The sequence below is a fragment of the Piliocolobus tephrosceles genome, chromosome 9 (genome assembly GCF_002776525.5).
Source record: "Piliocolobus tephrosceles isolate RC106 chromosome 9, ASM277652v3, whole genome shotgun sequence".
Lineage (NCBI taxonomy): Eukaryota > Metazoa > Chordata > Mammalia > Primates > Cercopithecidae > Piliocolobus > Piliocolobus tephrosceles.
The window spans coordinates 17,160,161-17,168,094 of NC_045442.1; the positions used below are offsets into that span (position 1 = coordinate 17,160,161).

A 7,934-nucleotide genomic window follows, 5' to 3' on the forward strand; every position below is an offset into this window, starting at 1 on the left:
GAGGGAATGAATATGAAAAGCAAAGCAATTTATTTTGCATAATTGCTGCAATAATAATTGTCTCCACAATCTCATAAATAAAAAGCTGTTGAAACTTCTTTTATTCAAAACATGCAAAAGAAGAAAAAAAAAATCCAGAAGCTTCTAAGAACAGAAATCTTGCATCTCTCTCGTATTTAGCCATGGTAATACTGTTTTGATCTCAGAGTCATATCCTATGAGAGTCATTGTTTACTCTGGTTTTACCATGAAGTCATTTACATTTTGTGTGAGTTACCAAGTAATGCACACAAAGTTTCTAAGTTGGCATTTTAGATGGTACAAAATGTGATCCATAATTAGGAGGACATTTGTTTAATATAGTTTAAAGAATTAGGATCAATAGTCACCAAATTCTGAAATAGAGAGTAAAATCTGTGGGGATATTTTGCAAACTAAAATAAGTTCAAATTTTACAATATCTCAAGAAGATTCAACTTCTCAAATTTATAAAAGCTAAGAACGGAATGGTACATAATCAGCCGTCTATTACATCTGCTCTGGTTGAATGACTTCCTCTACACATAATCCTGCTGAACTCTTAAGCTGGGTTGTGAAGTGTTATAAACCGCATTGTTTCATTCAGACGACAATGTAGTATCTAGAAGCGTCTATTTACATAGTATGTGTGGCAGAGTTGCTAGCATCTTTTTTTGTTTTTTAGACGGAGTCTTGCTCTGTCGCCCAGGCTGGAGTGCAGCGGCACGATCTCCTGACCTCGTAATCCGTCCGCCTTGGCCTTCCAAAGTGCTGGGATTATAGGCGTAAGCCACTGCGCCTGGCCTTGCTAGCATCTTTCTACAGGGAATAGAACTAGACTCTATTCTCTGTCTTCCCTTGCAGGGAGATGGGGTCATGTAACCAATTTTCTGGCTAATGAGATGTGAGTGCACGGATGTGCACCCCTGTCCAGTCCTGTTCCTAAAATCCCACGCATGGGCCAGGCGCAGGTGGCTCAGGCCTGTAATCCCAGCACTTTGGGAGGCCGAGGCGGGAGGATTACAAGGTCAGATTGAGACCATCGTGGCCAACATGGTGAAATCCTGTCTTTACTAAAAATACAAAAAAAAATTAGCCAGGTGTGGTGGCACACACCTGTAGTCCCAGCTACTCGGGAGGCTGAGGCAGGAGAATCGCTTGAACCTGGGAGGTGGAGGTTGCAGTGAGCTGAGATCACGCCATTGTACTCCAGCCTGGTAACTGAGCAAGACTCCGTCTCAAAAAAAAAAAAAAAGAAAAAAACACACATGGTCCTCCATGTGCCATGCCTTCTGTGGCTTGATGCAGACAAAGACAAATCCTTAAAGGCCGTGTATTGAAGCTGGTAGAAACACAAGATGGAAGGAATCTGGGCTCCCTGCTTAAAGGAACACTACCCACAATCACAAACATCCATTTTAAATTGTATGTGAGAAATAAATGAATGATTATTTTAAGCCTTGAGATTTAAGGGTTATAACAATTAACATTATCTTAACCAATAGATTATTTATTACATAATGCTTCTCCTACTTCCATGAACAGTCCATGTACCAAACATTAAATACTGGGTTAAACATTTCAACACGAGATTTGGATGATACTTACGGATAACACTAATACTTGGACAGGTTTTTTCTAATACTTGATTTTTTGAAAATCCCTTTCCTGCCACTTCCCATGTCACAGAAAATAAGTGCTCAAGTATTCACTTTATTTTGGTAAATTTTAAATTCTAATGGGCATTTTTCAGTTCGGTCCCTAGTGGTGACCATTGTTCTATAGACAATCGGAGCCCGTATAATACCCACGGTTGAGAGAAAATTCACCCAGTGTTGCTTGGGTCCCTAGACACAATTGATGTGAACTTGGAGCAGCTCAATGTTCTTGATACACAGGAGATCCTCAAACACCAGAGGCAGATTGGAGCTCCCATCAAAACCCTACTTTCTACCAGCCTCTGTCACTCCTCACATCTCAGGACTGCAGGCTGGACTAGAAGCTGTTCAAATGGTAATAAAGCATTGAGAGTCCCCACCCTACTACCTCACGGCATTGACAGCCAAGACATCCGGGATCTCACTGAGAATTAATTCCATGTGTCCTGTTTACCAGTGCATTATATAACATCAATTCAACTTTGCCCCAGAAACCTTGTACATTTGAAAATAAAAATGCCACACTTGGATGCTTCTAATCAAGTTGCAGCAGAGTTAAATATTGGTTTAAGTTTAGGCTCTGCTTCTGACAACCTTGTGATACTAAACTCCTGGTGAGGGAAAGAAAGGTTTCAGAACACCTGTGTGGCCAGATAACCAGCATGTTAGCCAAAGGAGGTCTCATTTACTTAACCTTCAGAGAGCCCGGCCTGCTTCCCTTTTTCTAGCTCGGCCTCTTTCCAAGTTCATTGAAGGTAAGGAAGACATGCTGTCTGGGGCATCCCAAACTTCCCTGAGCAAAAACAACACTGAAGTTCTGGGGGTGGTTAATTGCTTTACACCTTCTAGAGCTACTATCCTGCCAAGTGTGAGTGGGTCACACATTCACTATCCAGGCCCAAAGCGTGAACGTAGTCAACCCTCTTGTGTTACACATAAAGATGGTTTTCTTTGTGGCCTAGAATAACAACCATACCTAAAATTTTATAGCATTGATTATTTAGGTTTCCATACTTTTTAAGTTTTTGCCTTTAATCTCCCACCAAACTTAAAGGATTAGCTGTTTTCCTTATGAAGTCAGTGAGACATGAGTTTAATCAATGTGCCCAGGAACACACAGTTGGTAAGTAGCAGAGCTGTCAGGAGGGACAATTTCTTCCCACCATTTCCAAATGACTTGTTTGTGTCAATCCAAAGAAGGCCATGTTCTCCCAGGCTGTGTTAGTTTAGCCTTGGACTAAAATATAGTCAGGAATGAATACCAGGGGGCATTAGTACGTATATACAGGTGTGTAAGACTAGGTATTTGCTTTCCAAAACAAATTCATGCAAATACGCTTTGTATAGCCTATTTTTTTGTTTTATTTATAGTCTGCTTCCCAATACTAATGCAGTAAATGGTAATTTTATCAAACAGAAATACAACTTTTGTGATACTAAATATGACAAATCATGTCTTTCCTGAGCCATCACAGTAGTCTAACTGCCTTCCTTGCCCTCAGACTGTTCCTCTTCTGTCTGTTCTCTATACACCGTTAGAAAGTCAGTTCTAAAATGCAGACTGGTCATTGTACTGTCCTTCTTAAAACCTCACTTCCCTTCCCCTCTCCTGTACTTTCTAGATTAGCACTGCCCAATAGGAATATAAGCAAGCCACATTTAAAATGCAAAAAGAAACCAAGGAAAATAATGTTAACAAGTTTTATAATTTAATACATACAAAATATTATATCAATATTAACATGTGGCACTAGCCTCATTTCAACTGATCAATGGTCATATGTGGCTAGTGGCTGCTGTAATATATCGCACAATTCTAGATTAACTTTACTCTCTTTATATCACAAATACAACTTTACAGATCTGATTAGCTTCTCCATGGTTTATATTCCAGTCAACCCTGCTGTATACCCGCTTAGCCCATCTTCCACCCCTTCTGAGCTTCTTTCAAAATATGGACTCTCAATGGGTTTGGAATGGGAGACAACTGAAAGTACTAAAGAATGGAATAACAAGATTTTTCAGGTGCCAATGAACAAGAAGAGAGAGTAAATAGGAAGAGGTGCAAAATTCAACAGACCCAAAGATCACAGCATGAATATTGAGAGGTGTGATGAAAGTGGAAAAAGAGAGAGAAAGCACAAAAGAGAAAAGTAAAAAAGAAAGAAAAAAAGACTAACAATAATTGGCACCATATATATATATTTGTTCCATACCTAAGGTGTTTGAGGCACCAAACAATTATGAATTATACAAGCAGCCCCACAAAGGGGCAGGCTAAGCCAGAGGTTGTTATACATGTGCATTTCACAACTACCCTTGTAAGGCAGGAAGCAAAGTCTCTTTCAAAAATTACAAGCTGAGGGATTTACACCTCTAGCCATGATGGGGCAAGTGGTTTCAGACTTGCTCTTTTACCATAAATAATTAAAAGTCTGGAAAATATATATGAAGCAATAGTTCTCCAAGATTGGACAATGAGCAATGCAAGATTATAATAAGTGAAAAAGGAAAACAAATGAGGTGAGATCACTAATTACTTCAGCTATATGTCTGGAGACATTTCCAGAGCCCTAACAGAGAGAGGGAGAATCCAAGAAGGGAAAGACTCATCAGGCTGAGGAGATGAAAATCAGAGTTTAGTGAGGCCAAAGTATTTGGAATGGGCAGAGCAGAGTACGGAAGAGAAGAAGCTACAAATATGAAAAGTTCCAGAAATTGGCACAGGAGTCCACCTGAGTCTTCAAATAGTAAGATTCCATGAGGCTGGTCAGATAATAACCATATGAGAAAGAATAATTCGCTGATGGAATTTGTAGTCCAAACAACTCCTGGAGCTCACACATGATGGGAGACATTCAGTCCAACAGAGTAAGATATTTTATTGAATAATCAGAGCATTTAGTAGACACCCCCAAAAGGCCATGCTTTTGGAGGACTAAAATATCCCTGGAGTAAAGATTAATCTCAATGTGCCATAAGAAAGCATAAAAACAAAGCTTCAAGCATCAAAAATGTAAAATTATTGGTATTCAGCATCCAATATCAAATTATTAGGCATACAAAGAAGCAGAGAAATATGACTTACTAGTCAATAGAAGGAGATCTAGAATTGATAGGGATTATATTAGCAGATGAGTACTTTAAAACAGCTATTATAAATAAGCTTAAGAGCTAAATGAAAACATAGACATAATGAGAAGACAAATAGAAACTATTAGGCAAGATTAGCATATTAAGAAATACAGAAGAGAAGATCAGAAAACTGAGACATGGCAATAGAAAAGCCATTCACACTGAAGTTCAGAGAGGGGAAAAAGGGCTGAAAATTTGCAGAGTCTTGCTGATATCTGGGGTAATAATAAGCAGTTTCACACACACCTAATTGTAGTCCTAGGCCAAATGTTAAATAAAATAGGAGAAATCATGGCTGAAAATGTCCAATATTGTTTGTAAAAATGAATCTATGTATCCAAGAAGTTGAACAATATCAAGTAGGATAAATCCAATGAAAACCAAACAAAGGCAAAAAATGGTAACACCGTGAAACCCTATAATAGAGAGAAAAAAACACAAAAACTTAAAGGCAGACAGGGTAAAAAGATACAGGGAAAACAAAGAAAGAATGACTGCAGACTTTTCAATGGAAACAGCAAGCCAAAAGACAATGGAATGGCTTACAGTAGTTCCCCTTTATTCATGGGGAGTATATTCTAAGACCCCCAGTGGATTCCTAGAACAGTCAATAATACCGAACCTATATATACTATGTTTTTTTCTATACATACATACCTATAGTAAAGTTTAATTTATAAATTAGGCACAGTAAGAGAGTAACAACAACTAATAATAAAATAGAACAGTGTATGTTCATAAAATTGATGTACACGTGGTCTCTCTCACTTTCTTTCCCTCCCTCTCTCTCTGTCTGTCTTAATAACTTATTATATTCTACTCACCCTTCTTGTGATGATATGAGATGATACAATGCCTATGTGTGGCGATAAAGTGAGGTGACTGACATAGGTATCACTATTCTTGTGATTGAGGGCCATTATTAAGTAAAATGGGGCTTAACTGAAAAACAGCACTGGATACCACAACAGCTGATTGGATAACCAGGACAACTGACTACCAAGTGACTAATGCCTAGGTAGCATGTCCAGCCTGGAAATGCTGGACAAAGGAATGATTCATGTCCCAGGGAGGAGGGAGTAGGGCACTGTGAAATGTGGTCATGCTACATAGAACAGCATGCAATTTAAAACGCATGAATTGTTTATGTCTGGAATTTTCTAATTAACATTTTTGGACTGTGGTTGACCACATGCAACTGAAGCTGCAAAAAGAGAAACATGGATAAGAAGAGATTACTGTGTTTAGTGTGCTTAAAGTCACAGACCTAAATGTAAAAGCCAAAACTAAAACCTTCTAGTAGAAAATAGAGGAGGAAAATACTCGCTACCTTACAATAAGCAAAGATTTCTTAGACAACACATAAAAAACACTCCATAAAAAAAAGAGAAACTGGACTTTATGAAAATTTAAAACCCTACTCTTCATCCTTGTGCAGGGTCATGCTAATCTTCTCTGTGTCATTCCAATTTTAGTATATGTGCTGCTGAAGCGAGTCATAAGAGTAGTGCCATAGTTGTTTGTGTCCATGTGAAAACTACATAATCATCCTGATAGATGCAGAAAATGTTTTGATAAAATTAACCATCCATTCATGTTAAATACCCTCAACAAAATAGGTATTGAAGAAATATATCTCAAAATAATAAGAGCTATCTATGACAAACCCATGGTCAACATCATACTGAATGGACAAAAGCTGGAACATTTCCCTTGAAAAATGGAACAAGACAAGGATGCTCAGTCTCACCACTCCTGTTCAACATAGTTCTGGAAGTCCTAGCCAGAGCAATTAGGCAAGAGAAAGAAATAAAAGGTATTCAAATAAGGAGAGGAAGTCAAACTATGCTTGTTTGCAGAGGATATTATTCAATACCTGGCAAACCCCATGGTCTCTGCCCAAAAGCTCCTTGATCTGATAAACGACTTCGGAAAAGTTTCAGGATACAAAATCAATGCACAAAAATCAGTAGCATTCCTAACACCAACCACATTCAAGCTGAGAGCCAAATCAAGAATGCATTCCCATTCACAATAGCCACAAAAAGAATAAAATACCTAGGAATATAGCTAACCAAAGACGTGAAAGATCTCTCCAACGAGAATTAGGAAGAATCAATATTGTTAAAATGGCCATATTACTCAAAGCAATTTACAGATTCAATGCTATTCCTATCAATATTATTCACATAATTAGAAAATTCATATGGAGGCTGGGCGTGGTGGCTCACGCCTGTAATCCCAGCACTTTCAGAGGCTGAGGCAGGTGGATCATGAGGTCAGGAGATCAAGACCATCCTGGCTAACACGGTGAAACCCCGTCTCTACTAAAAATGCAAAAAATTAGCTGGGCGTGATGGCACGTGCCTATAGTCCCAACTACTTGGGAGGCTGAGGCAGGAGAATGGCATGAACCTGGGAGGCAGAGCTTGTGGTGAGCAAAGACTGCACGCCACTGCACTCCAGCTTGGGCGACAGAGCGAGACTCCGTCTCAAAAAAAAAAAAAAAAAAAAAAAGAGAGAGAAGAAAATTCATATGGAATCAAAAAAGAACCTGAATAAACAAGTAAGTCCTAAGCAAAAAGAACAAAGCTGGAAGCATTACATTACTTGACTTCAAACTATACTACAAGGCTACAGTAACCAAAACAGCATGGTACTGGTGCAAAAACAGACACATAGACCAATGGAATGGAATAGAGGGCCCAGAAATAATGCTTCACGCCTACAACCATCTGATCTTAGATAAAATTGACAAAAACAAGCAGTGGGGAAATGACTCCCTATTCAATAAATGGTACTGGGATAACTGGCTAGCCATATGCAGAAGATTGAAACTTGACCCCTTCCTTATACCATATATAAAAATTAACTCAAGATGGATTAAAGACTTAAATGCAAACTATAAAAACCCTGGAAGACAACGAAGGACATGTCATTCTGGACACAGGACATGGCAAAGACTTCACAATGAAGATGCCAAAGGTAATTGCAATGGAAACAAAAATTTATAAATGGGACCTAATTAAGCTAAAGAGCTTCTGCACAGCAAAAGAAACTATCAACAGAATAAACAGACACCCTACAGAATGGGAGAAAATATTTGCAAACTATGCATCCCAC

General features: G+C 38.6%; 1 pseudogene; it reads right to left on the minus strand.

The window, feature by feature from the left end:
* Positions 1–6,214: 6,214 nt before the first annotated feature.
* Positions 6,215–6,306, minus strand: LOC111550827 (annotated as a pseudogene).
* Positions 6,307–7,934: the final 1,628 nt, after the last annotated feature.